The sequence below is a fragment of the Ambystoma mexicanum genome, chromosome 1q (genome assembly GCF_040938575.1).
Source record: "Ambystoma mexicanum isolate Mex_15411 chromosome 1q, UKY_AmexF1_1, whole genome shotgun sequence".
Lineage (NCBI taxonomy): Eukaryota > Metazoa > Chordata > Amphibia > Caudata > Ambystomatidae > Ambystoma > Ambystoma mexicanum.
This window is the reverse complement of record NC_090922.1, coordinates 1,109,860,046-1,109,877,318: the sequence shown is the minus strand read 5'-3', so window position 1 is coordinate 1,109,877,318 and position 17,273 is coordinate 1,109,860,046. Positions and strand designations below refer to the sequence as shown.

General features: G+C 50.3%; 1 protein-coding gene across 4 annotated transcripts in view; it reads right to left on the bottom strand.

Annotated features, from left to right (window-relative positions):
* Window positions 1-17,273, bottom strand: part of CCDC18 (coiled-coil domain containing 18) — a 2,185,916-nt gene that overhangs the window by 615,380 nt on the left and 1,553,263 nt on the right. The window lies entirely within an intron of this gene.

The window sequence follows — 17,273 nt, the reverse complement described above, 5'->3', positions numbered from 1 at the left end:
AGATGTTGGCACTGGGGTGGTTGGTATTATTGAATGCTATGCTGTTTCCTCTGGATATGTACCCACCTTGGCTCAAAGGCTGCAGTGGCCAAGCTCGCCATTGATATACTACGGAATAGAAATGTGCAGGCCAGTGGAGACAAGAGAAGGGCACAGTTAATGTGGTAGCTGGTATCTGTAGATTTTGCGACAGGGCTCAATTAACATATTCTATGTACAGCTCCATCACTGGTACCGTACCGTATTTTGATTAACTTCAGAACCTTAATGTAAATCAGTGATGTGGTTATATATGTTCTTGGAATTGACACTTGCTGTTCTTTTTAACTTGATGGCCAATATAGTTAATTGTATTCATGTTTTACTTGGAAATTTGTAATGTGCATTTAGTTTAAGACATTTAATGTTATTACCCCACAACCAGCATCTCCAAACGTGTGGCAGAAAAGTTGACATTTTTAAATTGAGATAAAAACACAAATGTAATATTGAGTGCTATAAAACTTCCCACCAGGCAAACCTATGCATACAAATGGAAAATATTTTTGACTTGGGTGTTAGACCAAGCAATACGAATAACATGTTTGCAGTGAGTCAATATTACAAGATGTGTTTGATAATATTCCTACCACATCCACTGTTATGCATTTTTTTTCCAACCATAGAATTGTTATTAAGCATTTTCCAGTTATGATTACAATGACATCGGATCAGCATTTTCAGCACATACATATCACAACACGCGTTCTTTAAAGGCGAGTCTCATTACAGTTTTTGTTGCTGGGGTCACACACTGTCTGTACTCTCCTGGGGCCGTGGGCGGGGTTCGCCCTCTTCCCCTTCATCCTATCCTCATTGGAGCCATTGTATTAGTGGGGGTCTCCTGGTTATTCCCAGGTATTTCTACGCATAGTCGATGAATGGTGCCCATGCGTTTCGGAAAGCGTTCAAGTTTCCTGATCCGATCGCCGCTATTTTTTTCCGCCACCACGATTTACCAACATTTGGACCACCAGATCGATATTCAGGGGCCCTCAGGGTCTTCCATAGCTGAGCCAGTGCTATTTTGGCAGCTGTTAGTAGGTGTGTACACAGGCGTGCCATCTGTCCAGGGAGCGGGTGTCTCCCCCCCCCCCCCGTTTCTCCCAGCAGAATTATTCCCGGGTCCCATGGGATTGATAGGCCAGTGATCCCTTTGATCTGTTCCAGCACCACCCTCCAATAGGCCCCTGCTTTTGAGCAGGCCCATAGTAAGTGGAATAGAGTGCCCCTTTATGCACAGCCCCTCCAACATCCCGGTGCAATGTCTGGATTGGATTTGTTTAGTTGTTCAGGTGTAACATAGTATCGGTAGCAGACTTTATACCCCCCCTCTCTGTTTGTGATGCATTGGGTGTTTTTGTGTAATCTAGATTCTACCTCACTCTTCAATGTCTATTGCGCGTCCCAGGTCTCTTTCCCAGCTCAGCATATATTTTTCTTTTGTGGTTGGGTCCGCTTTGTCTTATAGGCAGTAGAACGTGGATATTTTCCCCTGTGTGGTTGCTGATGTTAATGTTCTCTCTAGAGCTGTCAAGTCCCTCGCTCCCTTTTCCCGGACTACTCTCTGTGATACCCAGTGTCAGAGCTGGGTGCAGTGAAACCGCTTCGTCTCTGTTACTTTAAATTTGGCCTTACTCCTCAAATGTGAGTGGATGTCCCCTTTCTAAGTAGACTGGGTTCTTCTGCAGACCTCCCTCCTTCCAGGCCAAGAAACTTTGGGGGTGAAGTCCCTCCGAGAAGCCTGGGTTATTCTAGATTGGCGCGAGTGGGCCTACTGCACCTGTACAACCCCATTTGCGTGCTGCTACCTTCTGAGCTACCACTGTGTTTTTCGTTGCTGTGAGGGGGCCTAGATTCATCTGGGGTTTTGTGGTCGGAATGTGTGGGAGGTCGGCCAGGGGGAGGGTGGTCCATGCTTCTTCTATCAGTTTCCAGTAGGGCTGGTCTGTATTCTGTGCCCATGTGAATGTGTGAGACAACTGCGCTGCCCGCTTGTATCTGGACACGTCAGGGACTCCCAGTACCCCCAGACTCTGTCCACGGAGCATGATTTTCTTAGCTACTCTGGGTCCCCCACCCCCATATGAATTTCAAATGTTTCTCTGCAGGGAGTTCATTTAGTTTTCTGGGATGTCTACTGGGAGTGCAGTGCACTGATAAATCAGTCGGGGGATTAGGTTCATTTTTACTGCAGCTATTTTTCCGAGCCAGGAGATCCCTTGCTTCTTCCAGTGCTCTAAGTCTTTCTGGAATTCACCGAACATTTGAGGGAAACTGCTCTGGTAAATTTGCGAGGCGCTTTTGGATATCTGTACCCCCAGTTATCCAATCGAGACCCTCGCACATGGGACCGGGTGCAGGAGGTCAAGGGTAGCCGTTTGGGTTTTAGACAGATTGATCGCTAGGGCTGAGGATTTGTCGTAACCCTGCCGAACGCCTCGATTTCTTCCCACAGGGGGTCGAGGGAGGTTTCCAGATGAGTTATTGTTAGAAGCACATCATCTGCGTATAATACGGCTTTGTACTCCTGTCCCCCTACCGGGAGTCCCCTGATCTTAGGGTTTTGACGCAGCTTCTCTGCAAATGGGTCCATAGACCAGGCAAACACTAGACTAGGGGAGATAGGGGGCAGCCCTGCCTTGTTCCTCTGGTGATATTTTTCCAGACCTGATTCCATTAGCCCGAGTTGTGTCGATGGAGTTTGATAGTTAGCCATCGTCCAGGTTACAAAGTTGGGGCCTAATCCTAAGTGTATGAGTGTGTTCCTGATGTATGTCCAATCAACCAGGTCAAATGCCTTATGGACATCTAGTGAGATGACCAGCATTTTTTCCCCCAGTCTGCCGGCACTTTCTATGAGATCGATCGTGTGCCTGATGTTGTCATGCGCCCCCCTCCCTGCGATAAATCCTGTCTGATCGCAGGCTATTAGGTCTGGGAGACACTGTTTCAATCTAGATGCCAGCATTTTGGAGAATATTTTCCTGTCGTTTTTCATCAACGTTATTGGTCTTTAGGAGTCCATCTGTTCCAGGTCTTTCCCAGGTTTGTGGGTTAGTATTGTTAGTGCTACGGCCATTGTTCTTGTGACATTCCCCGTGGTCAGGAAGGAATTAAACAGGGTGGTGAGGTTTGGGGCTAGGATGTGTGAAAAGTTTTTAGAAAATGTTGTTGTTAGTCCGTCAGGGCCAGGGGCTGTGTTCTTCAGAGATTTTATAGACTCCCCTGTGATTGGGGCTTTTAGGGATTTAAATTGATCTTGCAGGGAGGGGGCACTGGTCGATCTCAGATACTGTGTCTGGGATTCTGACGGTATTGGGGCCCTGCCATTATTGTTCTATGGTGTGCTTCTAGGGCTTCCATTTTTCCTTTATCGCTGTATAGTGCTATGCCGTCCTCTCCTATCAGTCTTAATATGTTGTTTCTCCTGTGCACCTTCTGTAGTTTATATGCCAGTATGCGGTTCGCTTTGTTACTTTTGCTATAGTAACACTGTTTTGTGTATGCCAGCGATTTAGCAGATCGGTCTGCCCAGTGCATTTCTAATGCTATTTTAGCATTTTTCAATTCCCTTTCAGATCCTTTGGCTCAGCGTTTTTTTTATTCTCTCTCTAGTACTGTTACCCTAGCCTCTAGTTTGGATGTCTAGATTCTGGCGACCCTACTCTGTTTGGAGCTTGCGCTGATGAGCCTTCCCCTCACTACCGGTTTCTTGGCGTCCCATATTATGTCTATGGCAGTGTTTGCTGTAGTGTTTTCCGTGAAGTCATTAGCTAGAGTTTCCCCAGTGTCCTTTTTGATGGTTTCATCTAGCACGAGGGAGTCCCTTAGTTTTCAGTATCTTGGTGGGGGGGCGAGGGGTTCCACTGATGCGCAGATCTCCTGAGAACTGAGCATGGTCAGATATCATTTGTGTGTGCATTTCCACCTTTTCCAAACAGGGGAAATAGGGCGCCTGTGACCAGAGTTAAGTCGATTATTGAAAAACCATGAGAGTAGTGGGTATAGTCGCTAGAGCTCATGTTGGCTAGTCTCCATGAGTCCACCGTTTCAGTTTCCCTGAGGAGCTTGGCTAGAGTGTAGTCAGCCCTAGAAGGGGGTAGAGGCTTGTGTTTCTCTGGGTCTGGGACCAAGTTAAGATCTCCCCCTAGGAGAAGGAATCCTTCTGAGAATGATAGCAAGGTCGTGATCAGGTCTACTAAGAATTTGTCTGGGGCGTTGTTGGGACTGTATATGGCGGCGATAGTGATCGGCTGTTCTAGTACGTGCCCTTTCATTAGGAGATACCTGCCCCCTGCGTCTCTTTAAACCGCGATGTTCGTTAGTGGGATTTTGTCACTCAATAGTATTGCCACCCCACTCTTTCTCCCCGGACATGGCAAAAAATGGTTATTTAAATATTTTAAATCAGACTCTCCGCTGGTCAGCTAGCAACAAGTGGGTCTCCTGGAGCAGGACTATGTCCCCCTCCAGTTGGCTGAGTCTATGCTCCACCGATCTACGTTTCCCCAGGAAATGTAGGCCCTGGACGTTCCAAGTGGCCATGGATGTTTCTGTGTCATTATCCGACGCCATGGCGCTTCCTAATGGATTTCGTGTTGGGAGCGGACAGGCTGTACCCGCTTTGTGTGTCCGTAATCGTCTTGATCAGGATGTGTGTGACTGCGATGTTTCTGGATGCCATTGTGGAACTCAATCTAGTTTTGTGGGAGTTCAGAATCATTACTCCCAACCATGCCACCGTTCTTCCCCCTCCCCTCCCACCCCCTCCGTAACCCCCCCCCCACCACCTCCAACTGCCCCTCCCTTGTGCTCCTAGGGCAGAGACCAGCCTCGGCCAACTGGGTAACTGGCTGCGCCTGACCACCGCACTAATAAGGACAACTGGGCCGAACGTGTCGTCAGCTGGATATTATAGGGGACATCTGACCGTTGTTCTCTTATATGGATGTGTTCCTCATCTTCAGTTCCCCCCGCCCCCCACCCCGATAGGTTGTTAGAGGGACCAGTGCCCCTTTCCTCAGTCCGCTCGGCTGTACTAGTAGTTTGTCCCCATTCCCCATGAAGATTCATGTGGAGGATTTTACTAACCCTTCTTGGATGGGCTTCCTTGGGGTAAGTCCACTGACCTCAAGTAGGCATGTACCTCCTCTCCTGCTCAGTCTGGCTTAGTGTTCTTTCGAGGAGGGCCTCGGATCCTATGCCTCCTGCTGACTCTCGTCCAGGTCGTTGTCGGTTGCTTCTTGATCTGGTCTTGTGTGGGGGCTTCCGCTTCGGATTTGCTGCTTTCAGCCCCTATTCCCAGCAACATTTCTGCTTCTTTTAGGGAGTGGACCTGTTTTTGGGCTCTTTCCCAGGAAAACTTTAGGGATGTTGGGTAGCCCCATCGGTACGGGATCTTTCTCGCCCTTAAGCACTCCGTGAGAGGTCTGAGCAATTTCCTTTTTTGAAGGGTTGAGTTTGCCAAGTTTTGATATAGTTCAATAGTGGCATCTCTGAATGAGATCTGTTGTGTTGCTCTTGCCTCTTTCATGATTTCTTCCTTCACCCTATAAAAGTGGATCCTTGCTATGACATCCGGGGAGGGGTGTGGGGGGGGAGAGAAGATGACTGCTTTGGGACCGTTCTATGCACCTGGTCAATTTCCAGCAGGGAGCTGTCTGGCAGGGTCAGAATGAATCTGAACATCATCACAGAGGCGGATGTTATTGCGCCTCGAGCGGTTCTCAGCGTCTTCCTGTTTTACTTCTAGAGCTTCGCATCTCGCTTCCAAGGCCGCCATCCGGTCCAGACCTTTTTCCACTTGAAACGCCTGGCCGCATAAGCTGTTTTCGATATCTGCCATTCGGACTTCTACCGCTTCCACTCTCTTGTCCAAGGCAGCAATCTTCTTTGTTACTTCATCTGTCCCCCTTTGCATCTCCCTTGTTAGGACTGTCAGGAAGTCTTTTAGGTCCGACTTCGTTGTGGATTAAGCCAGATCTGGGAGGTCCGAGGTGAGGCCTGTTTCCATGTTCTCACAACCCCCCGCACCCCCCGGTGGTCACCTTTCTTCTGTTTCTCCGGGTTGGTGCTACTCATTAGGGTTGAAATGTCCACCTGTTTGGTCACTTTTCCACTCTTACCCATAGTTTGTCTTTATTTGAAACAGAGCTGGGTTGAACGGAGATAGGTTGCAAAACTCTCTCAGTGTGTCTGGTCTTCGTTGTGCTGCTTCTTAAAGCCTTCGGGGTGAGTGGTTCATGTGCAGTGGGCTTATTGGGTGCTGGTCGCTGGGCAGGTTCCTGATTCTGTGGAGTGCACACTGTGCGTTAGGATAGATCTGTGTTACAGCTCTCCTCCGCCCCACTCAGTCCGAGTGGTGGTCTCCTTCTGCACTGTGTCTTGACAAGATAGAGGCGGTCTGTTCTCCCAGGGTGGACTCAACAATTCTGGGCACCTGTTTGTTACAGGGGGCTGGCCCGGCACGGTGCTTCCATTGAGTGGGGAGCTACAGCAGCTTCTCGCAGGTAGTGGCTCTTCTAGGGCGAGTCCCGTGGGCTCTGTAGTCTCAGAGAGCTCTGTGGCGTGTGTCTGTGGTCTCCCCTCACTGCCGGCTGTATTCTGCAACAGCTGCTTCAGCGCCAGGCCTCCTGGAGTCCAGTACTCTCTTGGGGTAGGTTGGGTGGTGTGGGAGGGGGCGGGCACCTCGGCGTACTTCCAGCTGATTGCTGCTTCCCCTATTTATTAACCCCCCCCCCACTCACCCTAGCGGGCTGAGAGGTTGCTTCCTTGTGGGCCCGGGGTTCCTCTGGTCTGCCCAGACAGCACTCCTCCACGTCTCCTGTAGGGCTGCTCTTCCGTGCCCGTTCTGTTGCGCTCAGTGATCTCCAACAGCGGCAGTTCTCCACCCCCGACGGGCTCCTCGTTGATCGGATTCGTTCTTCGGTGCGGCTTCCTTTTGGGTCTCTTATCTGTAGGGAGAGAGCAGCAGGTCAAGGTCAACTCTGCCGCGTGCCCCAGACCCTTGGGATTGGGGCACCCGCACCAAGCAGCGCGGGGGCAGGTCTGCTGCTGGCGGTCAGCTCTAATGCAGATGGAGTGTTATGCCGCTCAGCCCCGGTTCCTAGAAAGCTGTCAGGGTGGGCACCTTTGATGCTAATAGGGGGTGGGGGGGTTACCAGTGTCAGGTTCACTTCCAGCTGGGACCTTGTCAAGCGTTGGTGCCTATCTTCGTTACGCAGCTCCTCCTTTCTGCTCCTTTCTGCTGTTAGAGAAGAGCTCTGGGACGGAGGGGCCGCCATTTTCTTCCCGGGCTTCGGCCCGTTTGGAGAAGTTTCACCGAGCTTTTCACCTTGATGCCATTGTGTTGTACCCTCAGTTCTTGGCTCACACACGCTCCATCCGTTCCTCGCTCCATCTGTAGATTCATGTGGGCTAACGGAGCGTTACACCCGTAGGATCACTCTCGGTGGTCAGAGCATGCCAGGAGCTTCTACAGAGCCATACCACTTGTGGCAGCTCCAAGCCACGCCCCGCACTGTTATTTTGAAATTATACTAATGATGGGTTACAGATTACGTGAGCTTCATGGAATACTGTTAGGGGGCACTTTGAAAAAAATAAACAGGGCAAAGAAACTTGCACGTACAACAAATACCATTAACAAATAATATGTTGGAGAGGCCCCCAGGGGGTGCAGGCAAGATGGCTGCCTGAGAGCCGAGCTCCGTCCCCTGCCTTGGTATAAAGAGGAGACATGGTGAATTGCGACGCCCGACACCCTGCAGGAACGACTCCAAGCATTGGAAGTCAGAGCTCCCGTAGAGTTGAAAATTAAAAGTGCTGGCTGCACCGCGACCAATAGTTTGGGGGATATCAACGCGGAGACGAGCCCTGGTGGGCCTAAATCATAGTGTGACGCCAGCTCCGCAGGCACGAAACCGGAGGCAGAGGTGTCCGGGACTGTGTTCCGGGGGAGACTTCAAATTGCACCACCATGGCCACAACGGACTAGATGCTTTCCCACACTGCAGCCGGCACAGGCAGGTAGCGGGAGCGTCAACCACTAAGCACTAATTATATGGGCAGTAGCAATGTGCACAACTTGGGGGCGGGGGGGTTCAAACCCCAATGCCTGCACTGCCCTGGGAGACCTGCTCTACATTAAGAACACCTCGTGGAGTGACACCTGACTGCAGCGGAGAGAGGTTGCCAACTGCCCGACCCAGACATCCTTGTTGTTGGGCTTGAGAGAGAGAACAGGGGCACCCCTGCTGACAACATACCGAGATAGCGGGCCAGCAGCAGAGCGATACTGGTGCTGCAGAGAGTTGAGGCCCTGGGAAGACCGACGCTTGACTCCCTGAGCATAGGTGCAGCAGTGGTGAGAAGCACACCGTCGCCAGGAAAGTATGTGGCTGCAGCCCCCCGCTCCCCTGTGCTCTGTCATTGGAAGGTGAATCGACACATGTCCACGTGTGGCTTAGATGCTGGGAAATCCATCCGCAGAGGAAGGGGAGCTGGTCTGGACACAGGGGGGACCCCTTGAAGCTGTAGACTAGGTCCAGGGGACGACATGACCCAAAACCCATCTGGGTTAGCAGTGCGGCCCAGCCCTGAGGTGAACCTGGGGCAAGGGGGAACGTCTACCCAAGGAAACTGACCCAGGAGACCCGCAGCATGATAAGTGGAGGACTTTTGCTGTGGCCCCAGCCCACTAACATAGAGAGGCTGGGAGGCCACCATTGACACCGCCACCGGATGTGAATCATCCCTGGGGAATGTGGCACAGTGCCTGGAAGCGATGAAGTTGGTACGGGAGGCCGAGCCGTACCAGGCAAACTGGTAGCAAAAGGGACTGTCAAGGGGCAAGGCAGCCACGGTTGGAGTTAGGCCTATTGACTTGCGATCACCCCCCAGCGGTACTAGTGTAGATGATCCAGAACGCCTATGAGCTGGAGAGGTGCTCTAGCTCGATTCCAATATCAAAGCGGGGAGGAGATGGCAGAGGCTAAGGGAGACAGGGACCCCCTCTGCCCCCCACCTCAGCAGAGCTTGGATCCATCAAAAGTGATATACTGGTGGAGATCTGAGGGATGAGGACAGCTATGGGCGTGAAGTTGGCAGACCTCTCGGCTAAGGTTGTCACCCTCGAGGACAGAATGGATGGGTGTAGGCAAACCAAACCTCGACAGGACTTCTGGAGATGCAAATGGAGGCATGCTTCATGGAAATGGAAAAGCACGAGGATGAACTGCGCCTCAAGGTGGACGATATTGAGAACCGGGAGAGAAAGAACCATCTACGGTTCTTCGGGCTGCAAGAGGTTGAAGGGGAATCCAGAGTGGGCCTGGACTACAAGATACAGGAAATACAGATGTTCCAAGGAAGGAGAGACGGTCACAAGACAGAGTGCACTGAGCTGTGGGGGTGGACCCGTGGTCCGCACTCAGTCCTGACATGTATGCATTACAATGGGGACAAGAGGAGGATCCTCGAAAAGGCTAGATGTATGAAGGAGGTGGACTATGGCGACGCCAGGGTGGCTATTTTTCAAGACCTGTCGGCACATACGTTGTTGAGGCGCAAGAAGTGTGGGGCTCTCACTAGATAGCTCCAGGAGAAGGGGGTGAGATACTGATGGGGCTACCCCATGGCACTCGTATTCTAATGGGGTGGGAGGAACCAGACCATCTGGTGGCAGAGGAGGAGATACAACGTGTTACGGATGACCTGGTGGGCCGTCGAGAGGAGTCTACTTCGGAAGTAGGCGGGCAAGGACTACATCCTAACCTGGGACCCTGGGGCCCGGAATCAGCATGAGGAAAGCACAGGGCAAAAGGGGTCTGGAAGACCCAGAAGCTTAACACCCTGCCGCCACGGAATGGTGACACGAGAGGGGCCTGAGGATTTCCTGGACTCTCCTCATCTCTGGGGGCATACCCCAGACCTCTCACAGGGGTTTCATCAGGGCTGAGAGGGTCTGACGGGAGAGCAGATACGGCTGCTGGTTGCGCTGTCGATTTTCGGATACTGAAATTGAGTTGCTGGGTGGGAGGGTAGAGGTGTGCAGAGGTGGCACCTAGTTGTTTGAGGAGTAGGGGGGTCCGGGCTTTGGGAGAGTTGGTTTACTGTTTTATTAAGAGATGGGTAGGGGCATCGTCCGAGCTATGTGGTGACAGAAGGGTTGAAGGGGCTGCCTGACATAGTAACTAAGGCAAGGGTTGCATCTCGGATGGTTCGACGGATGCACCCAACATGGTTGGGGCATGCGATCGACCGCCTCAGATTGGGAGAGGGAGGCGGGGAAGAGGAGAGGGGAGGGGAGGGGGAATAAGGAAGGGAGCCACATGCAGCAGAACCCACATGCAACAAGGGATAAGTACTGCTCAGGAAATACAGGGGCCAACCACTGAACAGTGAAGAAGGGTTATGGCTGAGGTTATAGCAGGCACTATGAACTTGAAGCGATTGAACTCGCAGAACAAGAGATCCCCAACAAGCAACATGTTCCGTAACCAGAAACTGGCAGAATCTGCAATAAAGGGCAAGGAGATTGGTATGAACTTCTGGGCCTCGCACAGGAACTCCAAGAAAGAGGGGGTGGGGATTATACTTGCCAATTAATTTAGATTGACGGGGATCCAGGTCAAGAGGGGCTTTGGTGGCCGGTTCCTGGGAATAAAAGGAATCCATTAGGGGACACAGCTCACGCTCGCCAACCTTTACCGACCCAATGCGGGACAGTTGGGATTTTTACGTGAGGTATTTAGAATGATGGATGGCTGGGCGGAGGGTGCTGTGTTCTTGGGTGGAGATTTCAACCTGGTGGTGGACTCCAAGCTTGACTGGTGGTCGGCAAAGGGGATGGGTCTCAAAGCGGCAGGCAAATCAAACCTGGCTTTTCAGGACCTTCTGCAAGATCATTATTGGGTGGATGTTTGGCTGGGTCACTGCCCGGGCCCGGAGGGGCTATATGTTTTTCTCCCCCCCACATCAGACATATATGAGAATAGATGATCTCCTAATCCCGAAAGAATGGGAAGGTGAGGTAAGGGCACCCAGAGTGGAGGCGATCACGAGGTCAGACCACAAGCTGGTGGTGGCAAACTGGCTGGTGTTTTAGATGGAGGTGCAATGATAACTTGCTGAGGGACCGGACTTCCTGGGGAAGGAGATACGGGCGTGCTTTGATGCCAACGAAAATGGGGAGACTGGTATGGTGACGGTATGGGAGGCAGCCAAGGCCCACTTTTAGGGGGATACTTATTGCCGAAAGGTCTCACAAGAAGAGAGAAAGGGGGCTAATCAAGGATAGGTTTCGAGAAGAGTTGAAAACGCTGTGGTCCCAGCTGACCCAATGGGACGCAGATAGGGTGAGGCCCTTGGGCGAGATGAGGGACAAGATACAGGAACTCCACACAGTACTGATAGGGGAGGCGGTACAGAGGATGAGGTTCACCCGGCACAGGTACTGTAAAAGGGGAGACAGTGGGGACTCTTCTGGCAAATGGGGTGACGGGCTGTGGGCTGGAGAGGAGAATAGAGTGAGTACAGGATATTGAGGAACATGTCGTCAAGGGGGGGACAATAGCTCTGCACATTTTGCGGGTTACTACAGGGAGTTATACACCAGGCCAGTGGAGCAGGAAGTGGGGGGAATTGCGGCTGTACCTGGCTAAGCAGTGGCTCCCCAAGGTCACAAGGGCAGAACGCGAGAGCCCAGAGGTAGAGATAACTTGGGACGAGCTATTGTGGGCCATCCAAAAATTGAAAATAGGGAAAGCCCCTAGGGACGACGTCACTGCCAACCTCTATAAACAATACCAAGACCCACTGGCAGTTGCAGTGGCTTAACTGCTCAATTCTATAACGGGGGAGGGTACGATACCGCCAACGTTTCTTCAGGCCTTCAGGACCTAACCAACTGTGCTCTGTACAGGCCCATCTCCCTCCTTAACGTTGACGCCAAGATCTTTGCGAGAATCCTTGCATCACGCTCGGAATTTTGCCTCCCCCGATTGATCCACCCTTATCAGGCAAGGAGCACTACACACAATTAAGACAACAGGTGGCAATACAAGTTTTACCTTTGGTACAAGCCTGTACTACTATGTTAAAGTGGTAGCAGGGGCGGAGCGGCCAGGCTTATGTCAAGAGTACATGAGCAGTAGCAGAGATTACACAAAGGGACCACAATTACTGTGACTCAAGCAAACACTGACTCAAGGTTTCAGGTAAAAAAATATAAGTACATTTCTTTTTAAACCGTTTGTTATAAACACAACACTTCTATTAATTCAAAATCACACGTAAAATATACTACAACCAACCAATTCACTTTGGTACTCTCTAACTCAAGGTAAGTACCCTATGTTTTAACGGACCGTTGTTGTGAAACAAAAGATGTTACCGGGAATACGGATGCGATCACTTTTTGACAGTAATGACAGTTCGGTCTTAAAGAAACGCGTATCCGCGGCAAGAAATGTTACCGGGGCAAAAACACACTTAGCACCTGAGTTAACTAGCGAGAGTTGAGGGCAAAAATCACAGGCAATACTTTTGTCAATGCAGAGAGAATCAGAGAACACTCGGACAGAAATTCAGGAGTCAATAGGCCGGAGCCAGTGTCAAGTGGAACCGGGTTCCTGTTGTCGAGGATCACACAGTCGGACAGTTCACGATTCAACGTAGCCAGGAGTACTTAGATATTGTCAACAGAGGAAGCAAAAGTTATAAGAAGGAGGGAAGACCAGGGCAAGCCTTGGAGGCGAAGAAAAGGGATTCACCCTCATTCCTCAAGCAGAACACAGTAACTTATTCAATGAAGAAGCTGGTGCCACAGCAGTTGTTCCTGGTAGGTTCCTGCAGACCCACGGTTCCTGGAGCTTCGGTACAAAGGAGGACGTCTGGAGGGGTCTGCACCACACAGGGATGAGGCCGGCAGCAGCGATGGTGAATAAAAGGTGCGCTCCTTAAAAACAGGAGAGGCTCTTCAGATGGCTATCCGGACCACTATAGCAGTGTGCAGCAATTTCGATCAAGAAGAGGATCCTCTGGCTGTGGAAGATGAGCTGGTTATCCCCACCAGGCTCAAGGGAGAAGACTCCGGACTGGATCTTCTCTGGTCGTCGAAGGGTAGAAAGCTCAGGACTGCAGCAGGGCTTCACGGGGATGGGGTAGTTGCAGTAGCCGTCTTCTTCTCTGCTTTTCTTCGGTTCCTTGTAGTTCCAGTGGCGACTGACTTCTAGCCCAAGAGACCTGCCTTGTATGCAAAAATCCCCCATTCACACAGCCTGGCTGTCAATCACGCAGCAGTGGGGTTGTCCAGCCCGGACAACCACCTCAGCCAGTCATGGCAAAGTGCGACTTGGGTTTCCTAGGCTACCCTGTGCAGGGGGTGACTACACCCCTCCCTCACATTCAGCCCACCTAGACACCCAGACGCCTGGAGGAGGGCTTCTTGGTAGAAGCCCGCCAAAAGACAGTGAACAAAGAAGGCAAACCTGGTTTGCCGCGCAAAGTAAAACACAAGGACTTTAACAAAAAGAAATGACGAATAAAGCCGACCTGAGCCAAAAGAAAAAGTATTTGGTCAAGCGGGTTGAAGTTTGAGGCTAATATAATAGCCTAAAACAATACCACGTTTATATAGTATAATCGCGGTAGAAAAGTTAGGGTAGATACCACTGCCACCAACCAAGTCTAAATGTTAAAAAAGAGAAACAATGCTCTAGGAGGTACAGATAAAAAGGGCTAAGGATTAACCCTTTCCAGTACTCCATGTAAGATGGGGTGTACTGGATCTGTGGTTAAATGACTAAGTAAAGTTAATGGCAACTTTACCCTTTTCTGGGGGACAGTAGTCAGCCTCAGACATGGAGTCGGTGGGAAGTCTAAAAGACAACCCTGTGTCACTGCACTGAAGGTGCTGTGTAACACACAAAAGAAGGGGGCTACTGAAGTGGTGTACTCCAGAGTCCACAATCACAAAAGCAGATGAAATACACATGGCAAAAACACAGGTAAGAGTGGGAAAAAGAGGCACACTCTTACCAAGTGAAGAAAATAAATCCAGAAATCCAGCAAAGCTGCTGGGGGACAGAGACCTACTCTGGGTCAAGGAGGGAGCCCTAAGGCACTACCCATACCTAGCCAAGCTTGGAACCCAGCTCTGGAAAAAGGCTTGCAGATCAGTGGGGTCTGTAGATCCATATTCCCCACAAATCCCCATAGCGGCAATCATGGCCCATCGCCCATGGGGCCAACTGGAAACGCATACAAAATGGGAACCCTGCGGTGTAGATACCCTAGGAGACCTGGTTCAGGACCAAGAAATCCTAACATTCTCCGACCTCAGCGATACCACGGAACTACCAGCAGGCCAATTCCTACTCCACAGAGCAGTAATGCAGGCTATGAAGGACAGATGGCCTGTGGCTGCCTTCCTAGCAATGGACAACGAGGTCATAGAAACAATGTTAAACACTGCCAAAGGAGGCCATGAAACCTCGCGCCTCTATGAAGCCTTAATGTTAGGCACAACCAGGAATGAGCTTAGAAGCAGAGGAAAGTGGGAAAACGAACTAGGCCTAGAATTTGAGAACAAAGAATGGGAAAAGGTAACTCTCTACCACAAGAAAATCTCCAGAAACGCCCGCTTACAACTCATCCAACTATACATCACTAACAGGGCTTACCTAACTCCGGAAACAATATCAAGTTTCAAGGGCGCTGCAATCCAGCTATGCCCCAAATGCAACAAGCCAAGGGCGGGAATGAAACACATGTTCTGGGGTTGCCCAGTGATACACACTTTTTGGACACAGGTACGGGGAAGGGTGGCAAAAGCAGACATTGAACTGGAAGTGCACGGCCCTGCGGCCTGTATCTTGGGCAGATACAGGCATAACCACAAAAACAAGCCTCTAAACAGACTCAGAGACTTAATTTATATCACTGTGAAAAGATGCATAGCCATGGGTTGGAAGAGCCCCAGAGGCCCGATCGAAGCGCAGTGGTGGGGTGACCTTACGAAGTGGATAGCTGCTGAGACTGGAGCATGGGAAACCACAATCCACGAACAGAGGCTGGACTCCAGTGAGGAATTACACCGCTGGGTGTCGCTGACTGTACCATTGCTCCACCCTGGAGCGGTGTATGACTCCTCAGAGGGATCGGTCAGCCCTGGACATTGAACCGGCTCGATATTGGACGGTTAAGTTGACCGTGGTCTTGGGGGAAGGGGAAGTGGAGGGCGGGAAGGGGGAAAATTGTGGATGTGTATTACATATGCAGTATATGGTTTGTTAATCTGTTGAAAACCAATAAAGAAAGTTTAAAAAAAAAAAAAAGCTGCTGGGGGACTCACTAGTTGAGGGAAATTAGTCATAAAATGAGAATTCTCCCTAACACGGCCAACCTACGAAAAACACTTCATGTCCTTAATGCTCCGGCAGTGAAGAAAGAGTGGGTATTGCTGCTGGCCCTGGATGCCGAGAAGGTGTTCGACCGGGTGAGCTGGACCTCTACGGGGAGGTTTTTGCATTCCCTAGGGGTAGGCCCAAGGTGCACTGACTAGATGGCTGCCCTATACTCAAATCCGATGGCCAAGGTGGTGGTCAACGGGACAGAATCACAGGCCTTCCCCTAACAAGGGTGCCTGCTCTCCCCACTGATCTATGCACTGGTTATGGAGCCATGGGTGGCGACGGTCAGGGCTAATGAGAGGATCAGAGGTGACACGGTGGGTGGGGTGGACTCTGAGATTAGTCTCTTTGCGGATGACGCCCTTCTTTACATTACCAGACCATCTCAATCGGTTCCTTTTTTTTTACTTTACTTTAGCTTATTTGTAAGGTGCTACCAAAGGGGCCCCGGAGGCATATGGGTGCTGAAAGCAGAAAATAGCAGAGGTCAGAGGGAGGACTGAGGTACTTGCCACCCAGATTATCTAAACAGATACGTTGTAAATTGTTTCTTCAATCCCTCCAAAGATGGCCAATTTCTTAACTCAATTGGCAAAGCATTCCATTTAGCAGGTGCAGCCACCCTGAATGCCCACTTTCTTACCAATTCAAGTGAGGTTTTCAGTATTTGCAGCAATTTCGCACTGTTTTAGTGAAGGGAGCGTACCACCGGTAAGTAGCCTGAAGTATATCCTCTCAGCAATGGGTAGCCAGTGCAGGCTTCTTCGCATCTCTGACACATGTGCATACTTTTGCATCCCCATAATCGCTCTAATAGTACTGTTTTGTATAACTTGAAGTTTAGCGAGTTCTGTTTTTCCCACCCCTGCAAGAAGAGTGCCACAACAATCAATTTTCGTTGAGACGATGGCTCTGGCAATCGTTTCACATCCCTTTTGGGACAGAAATGGGCGAATATGTGAGAGAAGCCTAATATAATAAGGCGATGTTGAGACAAGACTGCTGACCTGAGCAGACATGCTTAATGTCTGATCAAATATCACTACTAGTATTTGTATTTTCTCTTTTGTGGGAATGTCATGATTCGCAATGCGGAAGGACTCATAATCTGCATCGAACTTTAGAAGTCTGGGCCTGGTACCAACAATCACGAGCTCAGTCTTTTCATGGCGCAATGCCAGCCCACTCGTGTCCATCAACTCATGTATTAGATGGTAGATTTCTGATACTGTTAAAGCGTCTCTCTCATAAGTGCCTGATAAGGGGATGAGGCATCGAGAATCATCCGCATTATTTGAGAAGTGGATCTATTTCTCCTCTAGCATATGAAAGAATGGGGCCGTGAAAAAAAGTAATATAAAACCAGGGATAGGGAAGCCCCTTGGGGGACGCCATAGCTAAGTGGTACAGGGTCTGCTTTCGCTTTCTAACTGCAAACCCGTGTAGTCCTGTTACCTAGGAAGGACTACATTCAACCCCTCGCTTGATCCCTAAAATAAGCCACCTCCTGTAGTCTGGTCAGAAGGAGGGGGTGGTCCACTAAATAAAACATGGCTGATAATTCCAGGGACATCTGCAGCATTGCTGTACCATCATTAATAATCATCATATTGGCCTTCAGTTCCAGTAACGCTGATTCGGTACTGAAACCTGGTCTAAAGCCAGACTGCCCACCATTCAGAATAGGATGGTCTTTTATGAGGCTAAAAAGTTGTTCGTAGGCCACTCTGTCCATTATCTTGAAAATGAAGGGCAAGTTAGAAATAGGCCAATAGTTGGTGGCAATTTTGGGGTCCTGATCTGTTTTTTTAATTTTTT